This window comes from Canis lupus, chromosome 10, assembly GCF_048164855.1.
Source record: "Canis lupus baileyi chromosome 10, mCanLup2.hap1, whole genome shotgun sequence".
Lineage (NCBI taxonomy): Eukaryota > Metazoa > Chordata > Mammalia > Carnivora > Canidae > Canis > Canis lupus.
The window spans coordinates 8,650,350-8,670,829 of NC_132847.1; the positions used below are offsets into that span (position 1 = coordinate 8,650,350).

Here is a 20,480-nt window from a genome sequence, read left to right on the forward strand (position 1 = left end):
GTCCAGACATCTTGAGGCTGCTTGTGCAACTCTAGAATTCTGTGAAGGTTTATATAAGCTCTTCTGGGCATCTAGGAAGGAAATTCATTTTATTGGGAATTTCTCCCAGGGTTGGCCAAGAGCTTATCTCTAGGCCTTGGACTGGTTACCTAAATTCCAGGTCAATGTGTTATTAAGTAATTATTTTTTAAAAAGGTAATATCATGACTCACACAAATATAACCACTTATAAAGAACTTTCAATTATTAATTAATGAGGGATCCTTCAAGATGTTACCACTAGTAAAATGTTGACCTCATTTACAGAGCTCAACCAGAATTCTGAAATGTATTTATGAGAATGTGAAAAACTAATCTTTTGCAAGATAATAATTGATGGCATTCCACCAGATGAGAGTCATTTGCATCTCTATGGACAAGAATTATTTATTTTCAATTTTCTACAAATGCACTTGTAAAATAGCTCAAAAGTGATATAAGGTAGAAATTACCCAGAAAGATGCACAAGATATGTGACTAAGGAAACTTTGGAGTATATTGCACAATTCTTCTATACAAAGATCCCCAAAATTAATTAGATAACCATATACCTTTTCTTGTCCTAAGTTATACAATCGCCTACCATACATTAAAGCATTTGTTCCCAGTTAATATAAATATTGGAAATCTCTAAATTTTGAAATAGAAAGGGTCTTAATTTTATTTAAAGGACTTCTTTTCCTTGATTTTAGACACATAATCTTGGTTCAAGCAAAATGTAACTCACATAAGAGCTTATCTGGTTGAAGTTGGTGGTTTCAAGAGTGAGTATCAGAGGCTTCTCAGACTGTCCTCATTTTTGAGGCACCCTCTCATGTTTAAAAATCATTTATTTAATGATTAATGTCTTTTTGGTGCAAGATATACATCAATTCAAACTCATTCGAAGCTACTTGATGTCTATAAAACCTTTAGGCAGCTGTTAAATGTTAAAGAGGTTAAAAGGAAAGGATAATAATTATATCAAATTGTTTCAGTAAGATTTTTAAAATTTTAAAACATAAAAAACCCAAAATGTGGAAATAACCCAAACATCTATAAATGCATGAATAAATAAAACATGGTTTATACTACACTAGAATATTATTCAACCATGAAAAGAAATGCAATTCTGATAAAAGCTCAATATGGATAAATCTTGAAGACTGTGTTAAGTGAAATAAGTAAGTCACAAAATGGCAAAAATTGTATGGTTCCACTTCTATGAGGTATCTGGAGCAGGTAAATTCATAGAGACACAAAGTCCAACAGTCATTACTAGGTGTTGAAGAGAAGGGAGATTGGGGAATTAGTGCTTAATGAGTATAGAGCTTCTATTTGAGATGACAAAAAAGTTCTAGAAACAGATAGTAGTGATGGTTACACAACATTGTGACTAGACAATGTGTCACTAATTTGTACACTTAAAACGGTTGTTATATGTTATACGTATTTTACTACAATAAAATACAGAAAGGAATAATGAGGGTATAGTTTTAAATCCTGGCACATAAAAAGAAGTGTATAAAAGATAACTCATCCTTATCAAAATTTTATTGTACTTACTAGTAGTAAGTCTACAAAGGTTCATACTGGCAGTTAATCACAAACTTCTTGTTATAAAACTAGACCTAATGATATGCTATATAAACCTTTACTTTTACTTTTTTATTCCAGATCTCAAAAACCTCTAAGACAATAATAAAAGATCCATGATATCTACCCAAATTACAACCTACTCTATAGCTATACTAACCAAGACAGTAAAGAATTGGCAGAGGGATAGACATGTAGGTCAATGGACCAAAGTAAGAACCAAGGAATAATTTCACACGAATGTACCTAACTCATTTTTTTTTTTTTTTTTTTTTTTTTTTTTTTTTTTTTTTTACGAAAGCTCAAGAGCCATTCAATGAAGGAAGGATAACCACTTTACCTAATACTGCTGGAGCAATTGGGCATCCATAAGCAAAAATATGAACTTTGGCCTAAACCTCACACTTTAAATTAATAAAAATTAACTCCAAATGGATTACAGATTTCAAATAAAACGTATCTAGAAACATTATAGAAGAAAAATCTCAAGGTCTAGGACTAGGTGAGGTGCTCTTAAACTTGACATAAAATCATCATCCCTAAAAAGAAAAATTGGGAAATTGGGTTTTAGCCATTTGCACCTTCAAAGCCCATGTAAAGAGGAAGAAAGATAAATTATAGACTGCGAGAGAAATTTTTCAAGCCATATATCTGGCAAAGAAACAATATCCAAATTAAATTTTTAAAAACCCAAAACTCAATGTTAAGGTAGGTAATAATCCAATTAGTAAAAAGGCAAAAGACATAAAGAGACATTTCAATGAAGAACATACACAGATTGCAAACAAACCATGAAGAGGTGTTCCAATTCACAATCATTGGGGAAATGTAAAATTAAAACCATGAGACCACACTACCACCTATTAAAATCGCTAAAGTTGGGTAACCCGGATGGCTCAGCAGTTTATCACTGCCTTCAGCCCAGGGTGTGATCCTGGAGACCCAAGATTGAATCCCACATCAGGCTCCCTGCGTGGAGCCTGCTTCTCCCTCTGCCTGTGTCTGCCCCTCCCTCCCCCCCCCTCGTTTCTCTCTCTGTCTCTCATGAATAAATACAATCTTTAAAAAATAAAAATAATAAATAAAATTGCTAAAGTAAAAAAAAAAAGACAACACCAAATTTTGTCAAGTTTGCAGAGAAACGTATAAATGTAACATCAACCTCGCAACTACACTCTTGGGGTATTTACCCTAGAGAACTGAAAACTTAAACTCACATAAAAGCCTGCACATGAATAATCACAGTATCTCTATTTGTAATAGCCAAGAACTAGAATGAGCCCACGTACCATTCTTCAACAGGTGAGTAGCTAAGCAAATGGATGTATGTCCACAGTAATAAATATCACTAAGCAATGAAAGGAACCAGCTACTGATGCACATAACAACTTGGTTGAACCAGAAAAGCATTATACTTAATTTAAAAAAAAGAGCCAGTATACAGAAAATTTATTTGAAAAAATAATAGGTGAAATTTTCCTGAATCTGGGGAAGGAAACAGAAATCCAGATCCAGGAAGCACAGTGAGCCCCCACTAAGAACAACCTGAGGGGGTCCACACCAAGATAGAGACTAATTAAAATGGCCAAAAGTAGCGATAAAGAGAGAATTTTACGAGTAGTAAGGGACAGGAAAGCATTTACAAACAAGGGAAGCCCCGATATGCTATCAGCTTATTTTTCAGCAGAACCTTTGCAGTGCAGAAGAGAGTAGCATGATATATTCAAAGTGTTGCAAGAAGAACACCTGCAGCCAGGAACACTTTATCCAGCAGAGCTATCATTCAGAATACAAAGAAAGATAAAGAGTTTCCCCAACAAAAGCTATAGGAATTCATGAGCACTAAACTAGGCCTACAAGAAATATTAAAGGGACTCCTTAAAGAGAAAGACCATAAGCAGAAGGAAGAAAAGTAGGAAGAAGAAAAGCAGTCAAATTAAGTGCATCTATAAAAATCAGTCAAGGAATTTACAGAATTCAAGAAGGTCAAGTCTGACACCATAGACCTAAAATATGGTAAGAGAATGGGTTCAAACTTAAGTGACCATCAACTTAATACAGACTGCTGTATATGTAAGATGTTGTATACAAACCTAATGGTAAACCACAAATCAAAAACCAGTAATGATACACAAACAATAAAGAAAAAGGAATCCAAGTATATCGCTAAAAAACCCAACAAATTGTGAGAGAAAAGAGCACAAAAACAGAGACAAATTACAAAAATCACCATGAAACAAGTAACAAAATGACAATAAGTTCACACTTATCAACTTTGAATGTGAATGGACTAAATATTCCAATCAAAAGACATAGGGGGATGGAAAGGATAAAAAAGGAAGACCCATCTATATGCTGCCTACCAGAGACTCATTTCAGAACTAAAGACACCTGCAGATTGAAAATGAAGTGGTGTAAAGCATCTATCATGGAAATGGAAGTGAAAACATAGCCAGGGTAGCAATACTTGTATCAGACAAAATAGACTTTAAAACAAAGACTGTAACAAGAGACAAAGAAGGAAGTTATATGATGATTATAAAGAGAAAAAATCCAACAAGAAGGTATAACAACTGTAAATATTTAGGCACCCAATATGGGAGCACCAAATACATGAAGCAGCTAATAACAAATATAAAGGAAGTAATTGATAGTAATACAATAATTGTGCAGACTTTGACACCTCACTTATATCAATGGACAGATTATCCAAACAACAACAAAATAGTGGCTTTGAATGACACATTGGACCAGGTGGATCTAGTATTTATAGAACATTGCATCATAAAACAGAATACACATTCTTTTCAAGTATACATGGAACATTCTCCAGAAGCGATCACATATTATGACACAAAACAAGTACCCGCCCCAAATTAAAAAAGACTGAAGTCATACCATGCATCATCTCCGACCACAATATGATGACACTAAAAATCAACCACAAGTAAAAGTCTGGAAAGAACACAATACATGGAGGTTATATAACATGCAACTAAACAATAAATGGTTTGACCAAGTAATCAAAGAGGAAATAAAAAGATACACTGAGACAAATGAAAATGAAAACATGATGGTCCAAAATCTTTGGGATGCAGCAAAAGCAGTTCTAAGAGGGAAATTTAGAGTACCACAGACCTACCCCAAAAAGTAATAATAATAATAATAATAATAATAATAATAATCTTACATCTAAGGAACTAGAAAAAGAAACAAAAACAAAACAAAACTAGGAGAAGGAAAAAAATAATCAGACTGGAACAGAAAAAAACTAAATAGAAACTAAAGAGAACAGAACAAACTAATGATGCCAAGAGTTGTTTCCTTGAGAATGTCAACAAATTGATAAACCCTTACCAGACTCATTAAAAAAAAAAAAAAACTGAAATAAACAAAGCCAGAAATGAAAGAGGAGAAATAACAGGCACCACAGAAATATAAGGTATTATAGGAGAATATTATGAAAAAATATATGCCAACAAAGTGGGCAACCTAGAACAAATGGATAAATTCCTAGAACTTTAACATCCCAAAAACCAAATCAGAAGAAATAGAAAATTTGAACAGACCAATAACTAGCAATGAAATTTAATCAGTAATCAACAAATTCTCAACAAAAGTCCCAGACCAGATAGCTTCATTGGTCAATTGCATCAAACATTTAAAGAAGAATTAATACCTATTCTTCTAAAACTATTTCAAAAGAATAAAAATAAAAAAATAAAAGGAGGAGGAGAAGGAGAAAGAAAGCTTCCAAATTCATTCTGAGCCCAGCATTACCTAATAACCAAACAAAATAAAGACAGTACAAAAAAACAGAATTATGGACAGATAATTGTGGTTAATGCAGAGGTAAAAATCCTCTAGAAAATATGAGCAAACTGAATTCAACAATAAATTTTTAAAATAATTCACTACAATTAAGTACAATTTATTTCTGGGATGCAAGGGTTCAATATTTACAGTTCAATCATGTGATGATCACATCAAGAACACATGAAAGATGCTCAACATCACTAATTTACAGGGGAATGTAAGTCAAAACCACAATGAGGTATCAACTCACATCTGTCAGAGTGGCTGAAATTAACAACACAAGAAACAACAAGCATTGGTGAGGATGTGCAGATAAAGAAACCACTATTCATTGTTCGTAAAAATGCAAACTAGTGAAGCTATTCTGGAAAAATACTGTTTGGTTCCCAAAAAAGTTACAAATAAAAATGCCATATGATCCAATAATTCCACTGCTAGGTATTTACCCAGTAGTAATTCAAAAAGATGTATGCACCCCATGTTTACAGTGGCATTATTTATGGTAGCCAAATTATGGAAGCAGCCCAAGTGTCTATCAATAGAGGAATAGATAAAGTGGTGGTTTCAATGTCAATATTATGACTATGAAGTTCTCTACAGTTTGACAAAATATTGCCCGAAGAGGAAATAGTGAAGTATGTATGAAAAGTCTCTGTATTTTTTCCTTACAACTGCATGTACATCTACAATTATCTCAATGGAAATTATGTTAAAAAGGAAGAAGAGAAAGCTACCAAAAAAAAAAAGACAACGGTGTGAAACAAGACAATTATTTAGGAACTCACAAATGTGCTACCCAAAATTAAAGCACAGTACCACAAAGGTTGAAAGGAAAATCAGAAAATTTCAAGTAAATGAGGGGAAACATAAAGGAATTAGGTGTTCCATCCAGGTCCAACATCCAAAAAATATGAATACAGAGAGAATGAACAGAGAAACTACAGAAAGAAATTTGTTAAAGAAATAAAGGAGGGACACCTGGGTACCTCAGCAGTTTGGCACCTGCCTTTGGCCCAGGGCATGATCCTGGAGTCCCGGGATTGAGTCCCTTGTTGGGCTCCCTGCATGGAGCCTGCTTCTCCCTCTGCCTATGTCTCTGCCTCTCTCTCTCTCTCTCATGAATAAAATCTTTAAAAAAAAAAAAAAAGAAAAGAAATAAAATAAAAATTATGCCCCATTGAAGACCTCAGTTTCCAGAATAAATGTGACACAAAAATGTAGAGAATAAATAAGAAATACTGGCAACAAGGTACATCATACTAACTTTTCAGAAACACTGAGAATAATGTCAGAATTCTTCAACAGTTTAATGTGATGAAAATCTGGCCATATATAAATGAATGGGAATTAAAATATCCTACTTCTCACCTAGATGTTAATAATACCTACCCAATCCCAAGAGGAAATAACTTTCATCTAGACTTCTATACCTAGTTAGACTATCAATCAAGTACAAAGGTAAGAGAAAGGTATTTTCTCATAAGCCAGGTCACAAAAAATGTTCCACCTTCAGTGCAATCTTTCTTTCTTTCTTTTTTTTTTCTGGAAGCTGTAAAAGAATATGTTCCACTGAAACAAAGCAGTAAGCAGAAGGAAGTCACAGAATCCAGAAAATAAAACTTTACACCACACACAAAATATATATATATATATATATATATATATATATATATATATATATATATATATATTGAAAGGAATGCCCCGGATGGTCAGAATCCATCCCACTCCTCCAAAGAAAGATTCTGGTCCAAATTGGAGCAGACTCAAACAGTCCAGAAAAATCTCACCAATGTTAAACCTAATATTTTAACTGATGTGTTTGACCATGCTGAAAAGTTTATTTTCAGATTTCAGATTAATTAAAGATTTCAGATTTCAGAGATTAATTAAAGGAGTAGAGATAAGCCTAGGTAAATGATGACAAGACAGTACATCCTAGTACACTCCATGACTAAGCTTTGAAAAACAAAGCAACCAATAGTCTTAATTATATAATCTCTGTAGAGTCATTTAACCAAAGGAAACCAACAAACTGAAGACAACTGTATGGAGAGTTTGTAGGAAGTTAAAATGGGAGGTGAGAGTATGTGTGTAAGGGCAGGGCGGGGGCAGTCATGGTAACAATGGCAAAGCTTCACCTAACTCAGCAATAAGTAGAAAAAAAAATTTAAATAGCAGTATATTTTCATATTTTAAAAGTGTATATAAATAAAATAAACTGATGAAAGTCTTGGAAATGAAGGCCTAGAGATAGGGGGTGGGGGTCTTTATAATTATCAGACCTTCAGCACCATCTTCGTTTCTAATCACTTATACCTCTTCAATAAGTATTGAAAAAAAAACGGTATTTCAAAAATAAGCACAGGGCATATCATTTTTAAAATTCAGAAAAATTCCTCAAAATATTGGAAAAAACTCAAATACATAAGCTAACTTCGCACCTAAATGAATTGGAGAAAGAACAGCAAGTAAAACCTACACCAAGCAGAAGAAGATAGGTAACAAAGATTTGAGCAGAACTCAATGAAATAGAGACCATCAGAAGTGTAGAACAAAAAAAAAAAAAGAACTGTAGAACAGATCAACAAAACCAGGAGCTAGTTCCTTGAAAGAGTTGATAAGACAGATAAGCCCCTAGCCAGCCTTATTAAAAAGAAAAGACTCAAATTAATAAAATCACAAATGAAAGAGGAAAGATCACAACCAATATCAAGGAAATACAAACAATTTTAAAAACATACTATGAGCAGCTATATGCCAACAAATTAGGCAATCTAGAAGAAATGGATGCATTTCTGGAAAACCACAATTTACAAAAACTGGAACGAGAAGAAATAGAAAACCTAAACAGGCTGATAACCAGGGAGAAAATTGAAGCAGTCATCAGAAACCTCCCAAGACAAAAATGTCCAGAGCCAGATGGCTTCCCAAGGGAATTCTATCCAACATTTAAAGAAAAAAAAATAATACCTATTCTACTAAAGCTGTTCCGAAGGATAGAAAGAGACGGAATACTTCCAAACTCGTTTTATGAGGCCAGCATCACCTTGATTCCAAAACCAGACAAAGACCCCACCAAAAAGAATTATAGAGCAATATCCCTGATGAACACAGATGCAAAAATTCTCAACAAGATACTAGCCAATAGGATCCAACAGTACGTTAAGAAGATTATTCACCATGACGAAGTGGGATTTATCCCCAGGATGCAAGGCTGGTTCCACACTCATAAAACAGCGTGATTGATCTTATCAACAAGAGAAAAAACAAAAACCATATGATCCTCTCATTAGATGCAGAGAAAGCATTTGACAAAATACAGCATCCATTCCTGATCAAAACTCTTCAGAGTGTAGGGATAAGAGAACATTCCTCAGCATCTTAAAAGCCATCTACAAAAAGCCCACAGCAAATATAATTCTCAGTGGGGAAACACTAAGAGCCTTTCCCCTAAGATCAGGAACAAGACAGGGATGTCCACTCTCACCACTGCTATTCAACATAGTACTAGAAGTCCTAGCCTCAGCAATCAGACAACAAAAAGACATTAAAGGCATGAAAATTGGCAAAGAAGAAGTCAAACTCTCCCTCTTCACAGATGACATATACAGAAAACCCAAAAGACTCCACCCCAAGATTGCTAGAACTCATATTGCAATTCAGCAGTGTGGCAGGATACAAAATCAATGGCCAGAAGTCAGTGGCATTTCCATACACTAACAATGAGACTGAAGAAAGAGAAATTAAGGAGTCAATCCCATTTACAATTGCACCCAAAAGCATAAGATACCTAGGAATAAACCTAACCAAAGAGGTAAAGAATATATACCCTAAAAACTACAGAACACTCCTGAAAGAAATTGAGGAAGACACAAATAGATGGAAAAACATTCTATGTTCATGGATTAGAAGAATTAATATTGTGAAAATGTCTATGCTACCCAGGGCAATTTACACATTCAGTGCAATCCCTATCAAAATACCATGGACTTTCTTCAGAGTTGGAACAAATCATCTTAAAATTTGTATGGAATCAGAAGAAAACCCAAGAAGCCAGGGGAATATTGAAAAAGAAAACCAATGCCGGGGACATCACAATGCTGGATTTCAAGCTGTACTACAAAGCTGTGGTCATCAAGACAGTGTGGTACTGGCACAAAACCAGACACATAGATCAATGGAACAGAATAGAGAACCCAGAAATGGACCCTCAACTCTATGGTCAACTAATGTTTGACAAAGCAGGAAAGACTATCCACTGGAGAAAGGACAGTCTCTTCAATAAATGGTGCTGGGAATTGGACAGCCACATGCAGAAGAATGAAACTAGATCATTCTCTTACACCAGACACAAAGATAAACTCAAAATGGATGAAAGACCTAAATGTGAGACAAGAATCCATCAAAATCCTAGAGGAGAACACAGGCAACATCCTTTTTGACCTTGGCCACAGTAACTTCTTGTAAGATACATCTATGAAGGCAAAGGAAACAAAAGCAAAAATGAAGTATTGGGACTTAATCAGGATAAAAAGCTTCTGCACAGCAAAAGAAACAGTCAACAAAACTGAAAGACAACCTACAGAATGGGAAAAGATATTTGAAAAGGACATATCAGATAAAAGGCTAGTATCCAAGATCTATAAAGAACTTATTAAACTCAACAGCAAAGAAACATAAAATTCAATCAGGAAGTGGGCAAAAGACATGAACAGAAATTTCTTCAAAGACATAACCATGGCCAGCAAGCACTTGAGAAAATGCTCCACATCACTTGCCATCAGGGAGATAGAAATCAAAACCACAATGAGATACCACTTCACACCAGTGAGAATGACTAAAATTAACAAGACAGGAAACCACAAATGTTGGAGAGGATGTGGAGAAAGGGGAACCCCTTGCACTGTTGGTGGGAATGTGAACTGGTGCAGCCACTCTGGAAAACCATGTGGAGGTTCCTCAAGGAGTTAAAAATAGAGCTACCCTACAACCCAACAATTGCATTTCTGGGGGTTTACCCCAAAGATACAGATGCAGTGAAATGCCAGGACACCTGCATCCTAATGTTCAGAGCAGCAATGTCCACAATAGCCAGACTGTGGAAGGAGCCTAGATGTCCATTGAGAGATGAATGGATAAAAAATATGTGGTCGAAATATACAATGGAATATTACTCAGCCATTTGCTTCCACATGGGTGGAACTGGAGGGTATTATGCTAAATGAAATAAATCAATCGGAGAAGGACAATCATATGGTTTCATTCATCTGGGGAATATAAGAAATAGTAAAAGGGATTATAAGGGAAAGAAGGGAAACTGAGTGAGAAAAATTAGAGAGGGAGACAAACCATGAGGGACTCCTAACTCTGGGAAACAAACAAAGGGTTGTGGAAGGGGAGGTGGGTGGGAGGATGGGGTAACTGGGTGACGGGCACTGAGGAAGGCACTTGATGGGATGAGCATCGGATGTTATACTATATGTTGGCAAATCAAGCTTAAATAAAAACAAATGTAAAAAATGTAAAAAAAAAAAAAAAAAAAAAAAAACTTGCTTGCCTGAAAAATAAAATAAAAATTTAGAAAACCTACAAAAAAATTAAATTTACTTCTATCATCCTGCTACCTTGGGTCTGTTTTCTAAAATGATGGTGTAAAGTTAGAAAAAAAGAAATAGCTGACTCCACCAAACTTGAAACGTTTAATTGTAGAATCTAACAGTCTTCCTTCAGAAAACAGTCTTCATCTTCAAGCACTCTTTTGGAAACACTAACATTACAATTGACATTGCCATTGACACTGGGGAAATCTTGGCAGGAATTGAATTGAGTGGCTTGGAAAGGAATCACCCACAGCTGTCCCTGCCTGGATGTATCCAAATTTGACCATTAAACATGAGAAAAACAGAGGACTCACTAATTGAGAATGATAATCAACAATCTACCTTAGGGTCACATTTGTGGAAGTTAATTCAGTTTGATTAAGCCTCCAAACCATCAATGTTAAGCTTGAAGCAATATTTCAACATGCCTGCCATTTCTCTCTAATGGATTACATTTCTACTTAGGCTTTTTAGTCTTTTAAATTCAAAAATGTTACATATGCATATCTTATACCTAGTTACTTTTACATCCTATCTTTAAAATGTTCTCACTATAAAATCACTATATCCTAATAAAGCCCCTACACAAGTAACAGATCTCACTCTAGACATCTTGCACTGTCTTATTTTTCAAATCATTTGTAACGATTCTGGCTACAATTTTGTGCAGTTGACCATGGATTTAAAGTGCAGTGAAAATGCCACATTCTTTTTCCTTCAACAGAATTTTGTCCCTTTCTTGCCATTTGTTGAAGAATAACCTAACTTACCTGCTAGCCTTGGGTTTAAGATGTTAATTTCAGTACTTGATGTTCCTATCAATGACCCTGAAATGTGGAAACTTTTTTATTCCTGTTTAATGGTGCAGATACTTCCTTTTAGGAAGGGCAACTTTACTGAGGACTTACAGGCTTAGGGACCATTTCTAAACATCTCCCATATCCTAAAAATGAAAATGTGGTTTTATAATACAAACTCAACAAAGTGCAGAAAAATCAGCCTGCCAACATTTTTCTATTAGATTAGTACTTGATTGATACCTGGGGCTATTGTATAAATTTCCATAATTTATGCAAACAATGGTAAGTAAATCACACAACAAAAACAATCCTATTAATGATATAATAAATTGTGAACACTGGTTACTTGGCACCAATTTTCATACAACTGGAGATAAAAGTGTATAGTTAAAGATAAGTATATAAGCACATATGGATTAATACTTTCTATTATTAGAAATATACTCCATCATCCCAGAAGTGATGTCCTTTGATAAAATGGTTGCACTCAAGATAGGGAAAGGAATTAGAAAGCAGATAAATGTATCTACCCATAAGCTACTTCACCTCGCAAGGCATGATTTAAAAATTGCACTTGGCAGGACATTCACTAGAACATAAGTAATTTATCATCACAAAGGTCCTATATAGAGAAGCTATTTATTAGTTTCTATCATAAGTCATATTTTCATCACATTTAGAACATATACAATTTTATCCAATTTGAGAAATCTAGATGTAACATTTCAATTTTGTGGGTTGGGAATATGTTATACCTTTGGGGAGATTTGTAACACACAAGGAGTCATAATGCCTATATCCTTCTGCACACCCGCCCCTGTGCCTTTTTTAAAAATTATTATTTCCAACTTAGCCCAGAGAAATAGAAATGAAGTTCATAGATATTTTCCTGATCAAAAACACAGAATGGCTGGACAAGGCTGCAGCAAAGGATTCCATACAATGGCTCTTTACAATTCAAGCCCACACACAGCTAACCTCAGAGAGGCTCCCTCATAGACCCAGCAAACACAGTCATAAATACATTATCAGGTCTTTTCTGTTGTTTTTGTTCATTCTGGGAAAAATATAACCAGCTTAAATATACCACCTTTATACTCATAACTGTCTCTTCTTGGCTCCAGATGAACATAGCTTACTGTTGATTCAATACACACCTCAAACTCAACATATCCCTAATAATTAACTCATGGGCTGTCCCCCTCACTCCTGACACTCTCCCTGTGTCCACCATCCTAGTAAATAACGATCTCCAAAGTGGAAAACTTGGGGGGGGGGGGAGTGCAGTAATTTCTCCATTTCCCAAAACATCCCCATCAAATTAAGTTCATCCACTATGCTCTCTACTTGTCATGACCACTCGGTCTCATGCATCAGATTACAACAGGCTTCTAGTTGTTCCTTTTTACTTCAAAGGCTTTCAATGGCTTTTCCTTGTTCCTAAGAAAAAGTCTAAAATACTAGTCAAAACGAATTGCCTTTGTGCTATCCGGGCCCTTGCTTACCTCTCCAGCCTCATTTTGCAGCACTCTAACTTACTGTGTTCCAGATACAGCATCCTCCTTTCTGTTCTTGTATTGTGCTAAGCTTACTCTTTCTGCATGCCATCTCCCTGCCACCAAATGCTCTAATGAACCTCTCCTTCCTCCCTCTCTTAAGACATGAGTCTTAAACATTCTTAAGCACCCAGTACACCATTGCCTTGTGCCCTCACATAAGACATATTTCCTATGTTCAGGCTTCAAGATCCTCTACTCCTTCTCAGAAACTCTACTTAATTGGAGTTTTGTATTTCATTGTTTAAGGTCACAGTTATCTGTTAGGACTTTTCTTTAAAAGATTATAGAGTAAATAATCTGGGCTTTACTGGGTTTGGGGTCTCTGTTTCAACTAATCAACTTAGCCCTCATAATGAGAAAGAATCTGTAGGCAATAGGTAAACAACTGGATGTGACTGTGCTTTAAGCAGTCTTTTGGCCATAACTGGCCCATCCTTTCGCTGGATGGTATAAATTCCATGAATGCACTGGGCATGTTTTATATTATTTAGTGTTGTATCTCAGTACCCTTTATAATACCTGGCATACAATCAGCCTTCAGTATACATTTATTGGATAAAGCAATAGGTCAGTAAATGAATAAAATTTGGATATATACTAAACAGTTATGAGGGCCTGTGTTTTCACTTGTGCTTCTAATCTACAAGAAAAAAAAATATAATGTAATTGTTTGCTCTTAAGCAATCAATTGATTATTCAGATTTGCTCTTGATGTGCCTGACAGTCTCAGGATAACTCAAAACCCAGAAGGTTAAGTATTTAGTGAAGGTGACTGTACTTTCCAGAAGGTCTCCTAAACAGAACAGAAAGTTTAGAGAAATATGAGAACTAAAGAGAGAAACCAAGTTCCAACATTCTACTTTCACCTAGCAGAAACAGTGACATGAGCAACTAAAGTAATCTTCCTTTGTTAACTACTGGGTTGAGCACAGAGACAGTAATTGTAAAAAGAATAGCTGTAACTAAGAATTATAAAGACATTCACTCCAAAGGATGACTGAAAAGTTAAGTAGCAGCCAATTAGGCACTTGAGCTTCACTTAAAAGTTGGGTATATTGTTTTGTTTTTCTGGCCAGACAAGAACAATTTTGGAGACTTCCAGTCAAGATGATGAATTGAGCAAATGTAGGTATATCCATCTCTTCTCAATTAAAGCTGTTTGGGGAAAATACACAGCCAAGTCTGAAGACAAAGAAGGAAACTATCCTTGTACCAGAAATCTAGCAAGCATTGAATCTATGTGAACTATAGGGAAAAGTGATGAGATATATGCCCTAGGGGCTCAAGTTTTAAGCCAATATTGAAAGACTGTAGATTCAGGTAGTCTTATCACTAATGTCAGGGAAACAGCATTTGGCTCCCTGTAGAAAGCTGGAGCTGAGGAAAGGGATATTACTCAAGGGAATGGTGACTTGAAATTTTCTGAAAGGCAGCCAACTTCTGGCAGCCTGAAACAAATTAGTTACCCAGAACATATGTGGAAAAAGAGAATCCCCACCCATACCAAGTAAGAACTAAAAGCACATTCATTAATTATCAAACTCCTGAACTGAAAAAGATATCTAAATAGTGATCCAGATCTGATGAAGCCTGTAAGGTCACCTGAAAATGGAATGAGGAAATTCTCCAGAGGATATGCAAGTAAGAAAAATATGCATTAACAACACAAAATATAGTCCATAGAGTCAATAATCTAGGGAATTTAGAATTGACAAACTAGAACACAGAGTAATCCAAAAGGGATGTTTAAAATAAGTATGTTTCAAGATGGCAAAAATGGAATCCATAAAAAGGATCTTCTGAAAGAAAGTAGATAGAAAAAATAATCAAGGACAAATGATACATAAAATATAGTCATTGAAATAAACCTTTCAATAACTGAAACTGTAGAGATGAAGAATAAATCACTATAATGAAATAACAAATCATGAAACTTTTACAACATAGTACAAAGTTACAAAGAAATAAGAGGGATGGAAAAAAGGTAAGAAACACAGAGTAGAAATTTCAGAAGTAACAGATAGTAAGAATGTAAGAGAAATGTATAATTACAGGGTAAAAACTTCTAATAATTGAAAATAGAATTCTCTAGACTAAAAGTACTTCTTGAATTCCAAGAATGGTTTTTAAAAATTTTTTTACATAGATATAAAACTTATTGGCAAAAAGGTCTTAAATTTTCTACATGGGGAAAAATGTCAGTACTAAGTTACAAGTACCTGGAGACCAGACCCATCACATTATGAACATAAGCCCAACCAAAATGGATAGCACACTATTCGTTGTCAAGAACAGAAATGAGATGATAGGAGAATAACAATCCTGCCTAAGGGCCAAGGAAATACATTTATTGATCTAAAATCTCAACAAAGTAGCATGAAAATGAAATGAAAACATTTTTAGATGTAAGTATAAGGTATCCCAAAGAATCTTCTACACATGAATGTGCACTGGAGAGATTACTAAAAGTTCTATTTAGGAAGAATAAAAATGATTCCACAAATAGAAAATCAGGAAAAAAATTGTGTGAAAACAAAATTCTACTAAACATTTAAGGGAGGAGTGATACCAATTCTCTGCAATCTTTTCCAGAAAACAGAAGCAGAGAGGTTTCTTCTAACCAGTTCAATGAGGCCAGCATTACCCTAATTCCAAAAACAAAGACACTGAACGAAAGGCAAACTACAAACCTATGTTTCTCATGCACATATGTGAAAAAATCTTCAACAAAATATTACCAAAATTAAATCTAACAATGTGGAAAAAATAAAAAAGAATTATCTCAGGTATGAAAGGCTAACTCAACTTTCAAAAACTAATATAATCCATCCTATCAAATGTCCAAAGAAGATAAAAATATATAATCATATCAATAGACCTATAAAAAGCAAAGGACAAAAAGTAATGCCAATGCATAATAAAAGCTATCATAAAATGAGGAGTAGAGCAGAGTTTCTTCAAATTGATAAAAAAAAAAAAAACACAAGAAGCTGATAGCTAACATGATACTTAATACAGATAAACTGAATGATTTCCTCCTCAAGTCAGGTTGGAGACATTGATATACCCTCCCAACACCTCAATTCAACACTGAGCTGGAATTCAACATGGAAAAGATTATCTTTTTTTAAGATGTTATTTATTTATTCATGAGAGACATAGAGAGAGAGACAGAGACATAAGCAGAGGGAGAAGCAGGCTCCCCTCGGGGAGCCCGATGTGGGACTTGATCCCAGGACCCCAGGATCATGCCCTGGGCTGAAGGCAGGTGCTCAACCACTGAACCACTCAGACGTCCCTTTCTTTTCTACAAATGAACTCAAAAATAAACATAAGCTACAAACTTTAAATTTATGTAGAATAAAGTAGAACTTAAGAAAGCAGGTGGAGGGGAGCCTGGGTGGCTCAGTCAGTTGCTCAGGTCATGATCCCAAGGTCCTGGGATCAAGCCCACGGTAGGCTCCCTGCTCAGCGGGGAGCCTGCTTCTTCCTCTCCCTCTGCCTGCTACTCCTGCCTGTGTTCTCTCTCCTTAGCTCTCTGTCAAATAAATAAATAAAATCTTTTAAAAAAAATAAGAAAGAAAGCAGGCAGAAAAAGATTTCTTAAATAGTATTTCAAAAGCACATACCCTAGGGAAAGAGTAATAAATTTGATTACATTAACAGGAAACACTTGTAGACATCCACGGTCACCATGAGCAAGGTCCAAATACAAGTCATTGACACAAGACAATATTACTACATGGGGAAAAGCAAAGGATCAGTATCCAAATCTTTAGTTCAGAGTTAACACATTTAGATTTTTTAGTGACATTCACAGTGCGATCGATATTGTTTGGCATCCAAAGGCTACTCCAGCATCGGCAGAGCCAGATTCTTCAAACAAGTCTTGCTCTTTCAATGGACCAAGGAACCTGTGGGATCCTGTAGGAGGTAGTGACACTTGTAACTGATGTGAGACACATACCCATAGAAAGTTACACTCTTCCCTAAAGCTGGCCAAGACACTGGGAGACTACAGAAGAGATAGGGAGGAAGCTATTTGAGCTGGACCCTTCTTCATCACTGATGTCATGACACCAACAAGAGTGCTGGCCAAATGGAATTAGCTTCATCTCAAGGTGAGAACAAAGAACTAAGAACTACATTGCTCTTGGCTTTCAGAGCTGAGACCATATTTATTGTTTTCCCTGCAGCATTACTTACACAAGACTGAAGAGATCTTGAAATAGCTTTATTATAACTAATGTACATTAAAAAATAAATAATCCTCATCCATCCCTAAATAGCAACTCCATTCTTCTACTGTCTCAAGCCCAAAACATTAAGTCATCCTTAATTCTGGATTCCAGAATGAGTAAAGAACATTTACAAATGAGTAGCACAGAAATATAGCCAATCAGAAACCGGAGTAGCCAATAAATAAATGGTGGGAGAAGCCACCCAACATCACTAATAACTGGAGAAATTCATTATTGATATAGCCACAATTCAACTCAGTTTACCAAACTGCTAAAAATGGATAGGTCTGAGAATGCCAAGTAGTGGGGAGATCTGGAAAAAGAATGCTCCCCTCAGATACAGCTAGCAGAATGATAAGTCAATACAGTAACTTAGAAGACAATTCGACCATCACCAGTGAATTTAAATATGTGTATATCACACCGCTCAATATAGCAACTGCACTTTTGAATGCAGACTTAATAGATCTCTTATGCATGTATATAAGGAGACACACACAAAGAAGCATTTCTCCTCAAGAGCAAAATCAAGGGAACAACCCAAGAGTCTACAAGCAGAGAAACGGGTAAAGACATTTGTATGATGGGTCACAGTTTCAGGACAGAATGCAATAAAGCAGACAGAATGTGGAAACATCTCAAAGACAGGAGGCTGGAAGGTGTGTTTTTCTAACCTCCATAGCTCATTCTGAAACAAAAATGATACTCTTAGATTGTTTATGCATGCACACTTAGGGGTGTACAAACGGAATCAAAGGATAAATGCTGAATGTGTGATACTGGTTGTTTCAGGGGTTGGAAGAAGAAGAATAGGAACATAGGTGTTGCCAAAGGGTAATTTTAGTCATATCTATAATATCCGTAATAGAATGACCTCTTTTAGTACATCTAGAAACAAATATGAAGACATATTAGCCATTATTAATTCTGAGTATTAGCTATGTTACTGTTTATAATTCTGGGTCCATTAAATGCTTCCAAAAATTAAAATAATACATAAAATTTACTTCTCTGCATAGCATTTACTTTTGCTTTTCCACTCATTGTTTTATGAAGTAATGGTCCTTGACTACTATGAAGTTCTTCTCTTCCTTACATTTCATCCATACTGTTATGTGCTCCTTCCCCCCGCCCCCGCCCCGAGAGAGCAGATATAAACACAAAATAGAGTATTCAATTGAAACTCAATTCTGTGAATATGAAAATATGTTCATTGAAAATGACTTATGGGTATGAACCATGCAGGTGAGGGAGAAAGAGACAGAGATGGGGGTGGGGGGAGTGATGGAGGAGGAAAGGAGGGAGGAGTAAGGGGGAGGACAGACGAATCTCTGCTATACCTGTATAGTGGAACATAAAAGGGCAGTGTCCTCCACCTGAGCATTAAGATTTCAATGAGAGCAGAATTTTCTCCTTGCACTTTGTCTCAAGACTAAAGAAATGATTGAGGAGTAAATATTCACTGGACATAGGAAATGGGTGCAGTGTGCTTCTCTCCCACCCAGGCAGATTCTATTTATGCATTCAGCATTTTTTTTTTCCCAGACATGGGCCTGGAAACCACAGATGGCAGATGACTCAGGAGAGTGGGATGGGCAAGGAGTGCTGCATTTCAAGTGTGAGCTCAAGCAGATCCCACTGTTCTCTCAGGTTGTGGAGGGCAAATACACTTCTTAAGGCAAAGCCTGGCATCCATGAAGTAGGTCCTTCACAGGAAGGTTTTCTCTGTCAGCGTAAAGGACCAAAAACTGGGTTGAAAAAAATCAATATACCTGGGGAGCTTGTCTGACATTGCCAATACACTAAGTCCAGCTTTCCCAGAATCAAGGCTTTTTGGGTTTTTTGTTTTGTTTTGTTTTTTGCTATTATGGCAATTGACACATGGTCCACAATCTCTTCTCAAAATGACAATATGTGAGTTTTCATTTGCTTTTGTTGTTAATATACTCTGAAATGAGACTTACCATTTCATAGATGATAGTTTAAAGATAACTGACAGATACATGTGTGCATATGGGTATGTGTATACATATATGTGCATATACACACACATCTTTTGTAAAATTGGATGTAACAATGCTTGGCAGATCCTTAGTAGATTATTATGACAAAGTTAATAGTTATGAAAATGCTCAAGAATTATATTGAAATACTAGTACTTTGGGTATGGTTTTCTAGAGGAATAATTGCTCTGAAACAACAGTCACTAACTGGAAATATTTCAAAACCATGAATACAGGGCTTTTATTTTTAAAATGTATTATTTTTTATCATTATTTTCATTTTAATTATCCCTCTATGTATATAGTTGACCCACGAACAACAGCAGTTTGAACTGCATGGGTCCACTTATACTCAGATTTCTTTTGATAAATACAAGACTACTCTACATGCATTTTCTCATCCTTGTTTTCCTAACATTTCTTTTCTCTAGCTTAAGAATACAGTATACAATACATTTAACCTACAAAATAGATCGTAATTCTTTCTGTTAGCAGTAGGGATTCTGGGCAACAGGAAACTATGCGTAAAGTTTGGGAGGAGTCCAAAGTTATACTGGAATTTTTGACCACACAAGGGTCTGGCCACTTTTTCAGGTTTCTTATTGCTTATGGTTCTCCCAGTTTCCCTCCCTCCCCTCCCACACAACCCCAATTCTTCCCTCCTGCTCTACAAGAATGTAAGCTCAGCTAGAAGAAATACTGGGAATATATGTCTTCTAGCAGATTCCCTAGAAGAAAAATGGCAGACTTTCACAACTCCTCAAACAAGATGTGGATCATGGTTAAAATCCTTGACAAAAGTATGAAAAGGTTTATTTTGGACTCCTATTTATGATCCTTTTTT

The 20,480-nt window shown here is 35.6% G+C and overlaps 1 long non-coding RNA gene across 1 annotated transcript in view; it reads right to left on the minus strand.

The window, feature by feature from the left end:
- The window catches only part of LOC140640852 (uncharacterized), a 428,058-nt gene extending 408,934 nt beyond the window's left edge, over positions 1 to 19,124 (minus strand). The window contains exon 1 of the long non-coding RNA XR_012037460.1: positions 18,974 to 19,124. This is a non-coding gene — a long non-coding RNA (uncharacterized lncRNA). The remainder of the gene's footprint in view (positions 1 to 18,973) is intronic.
- Between the last annotated feature and the right edge of the window lie 1,356 nt (positions 19,125 to 20,480).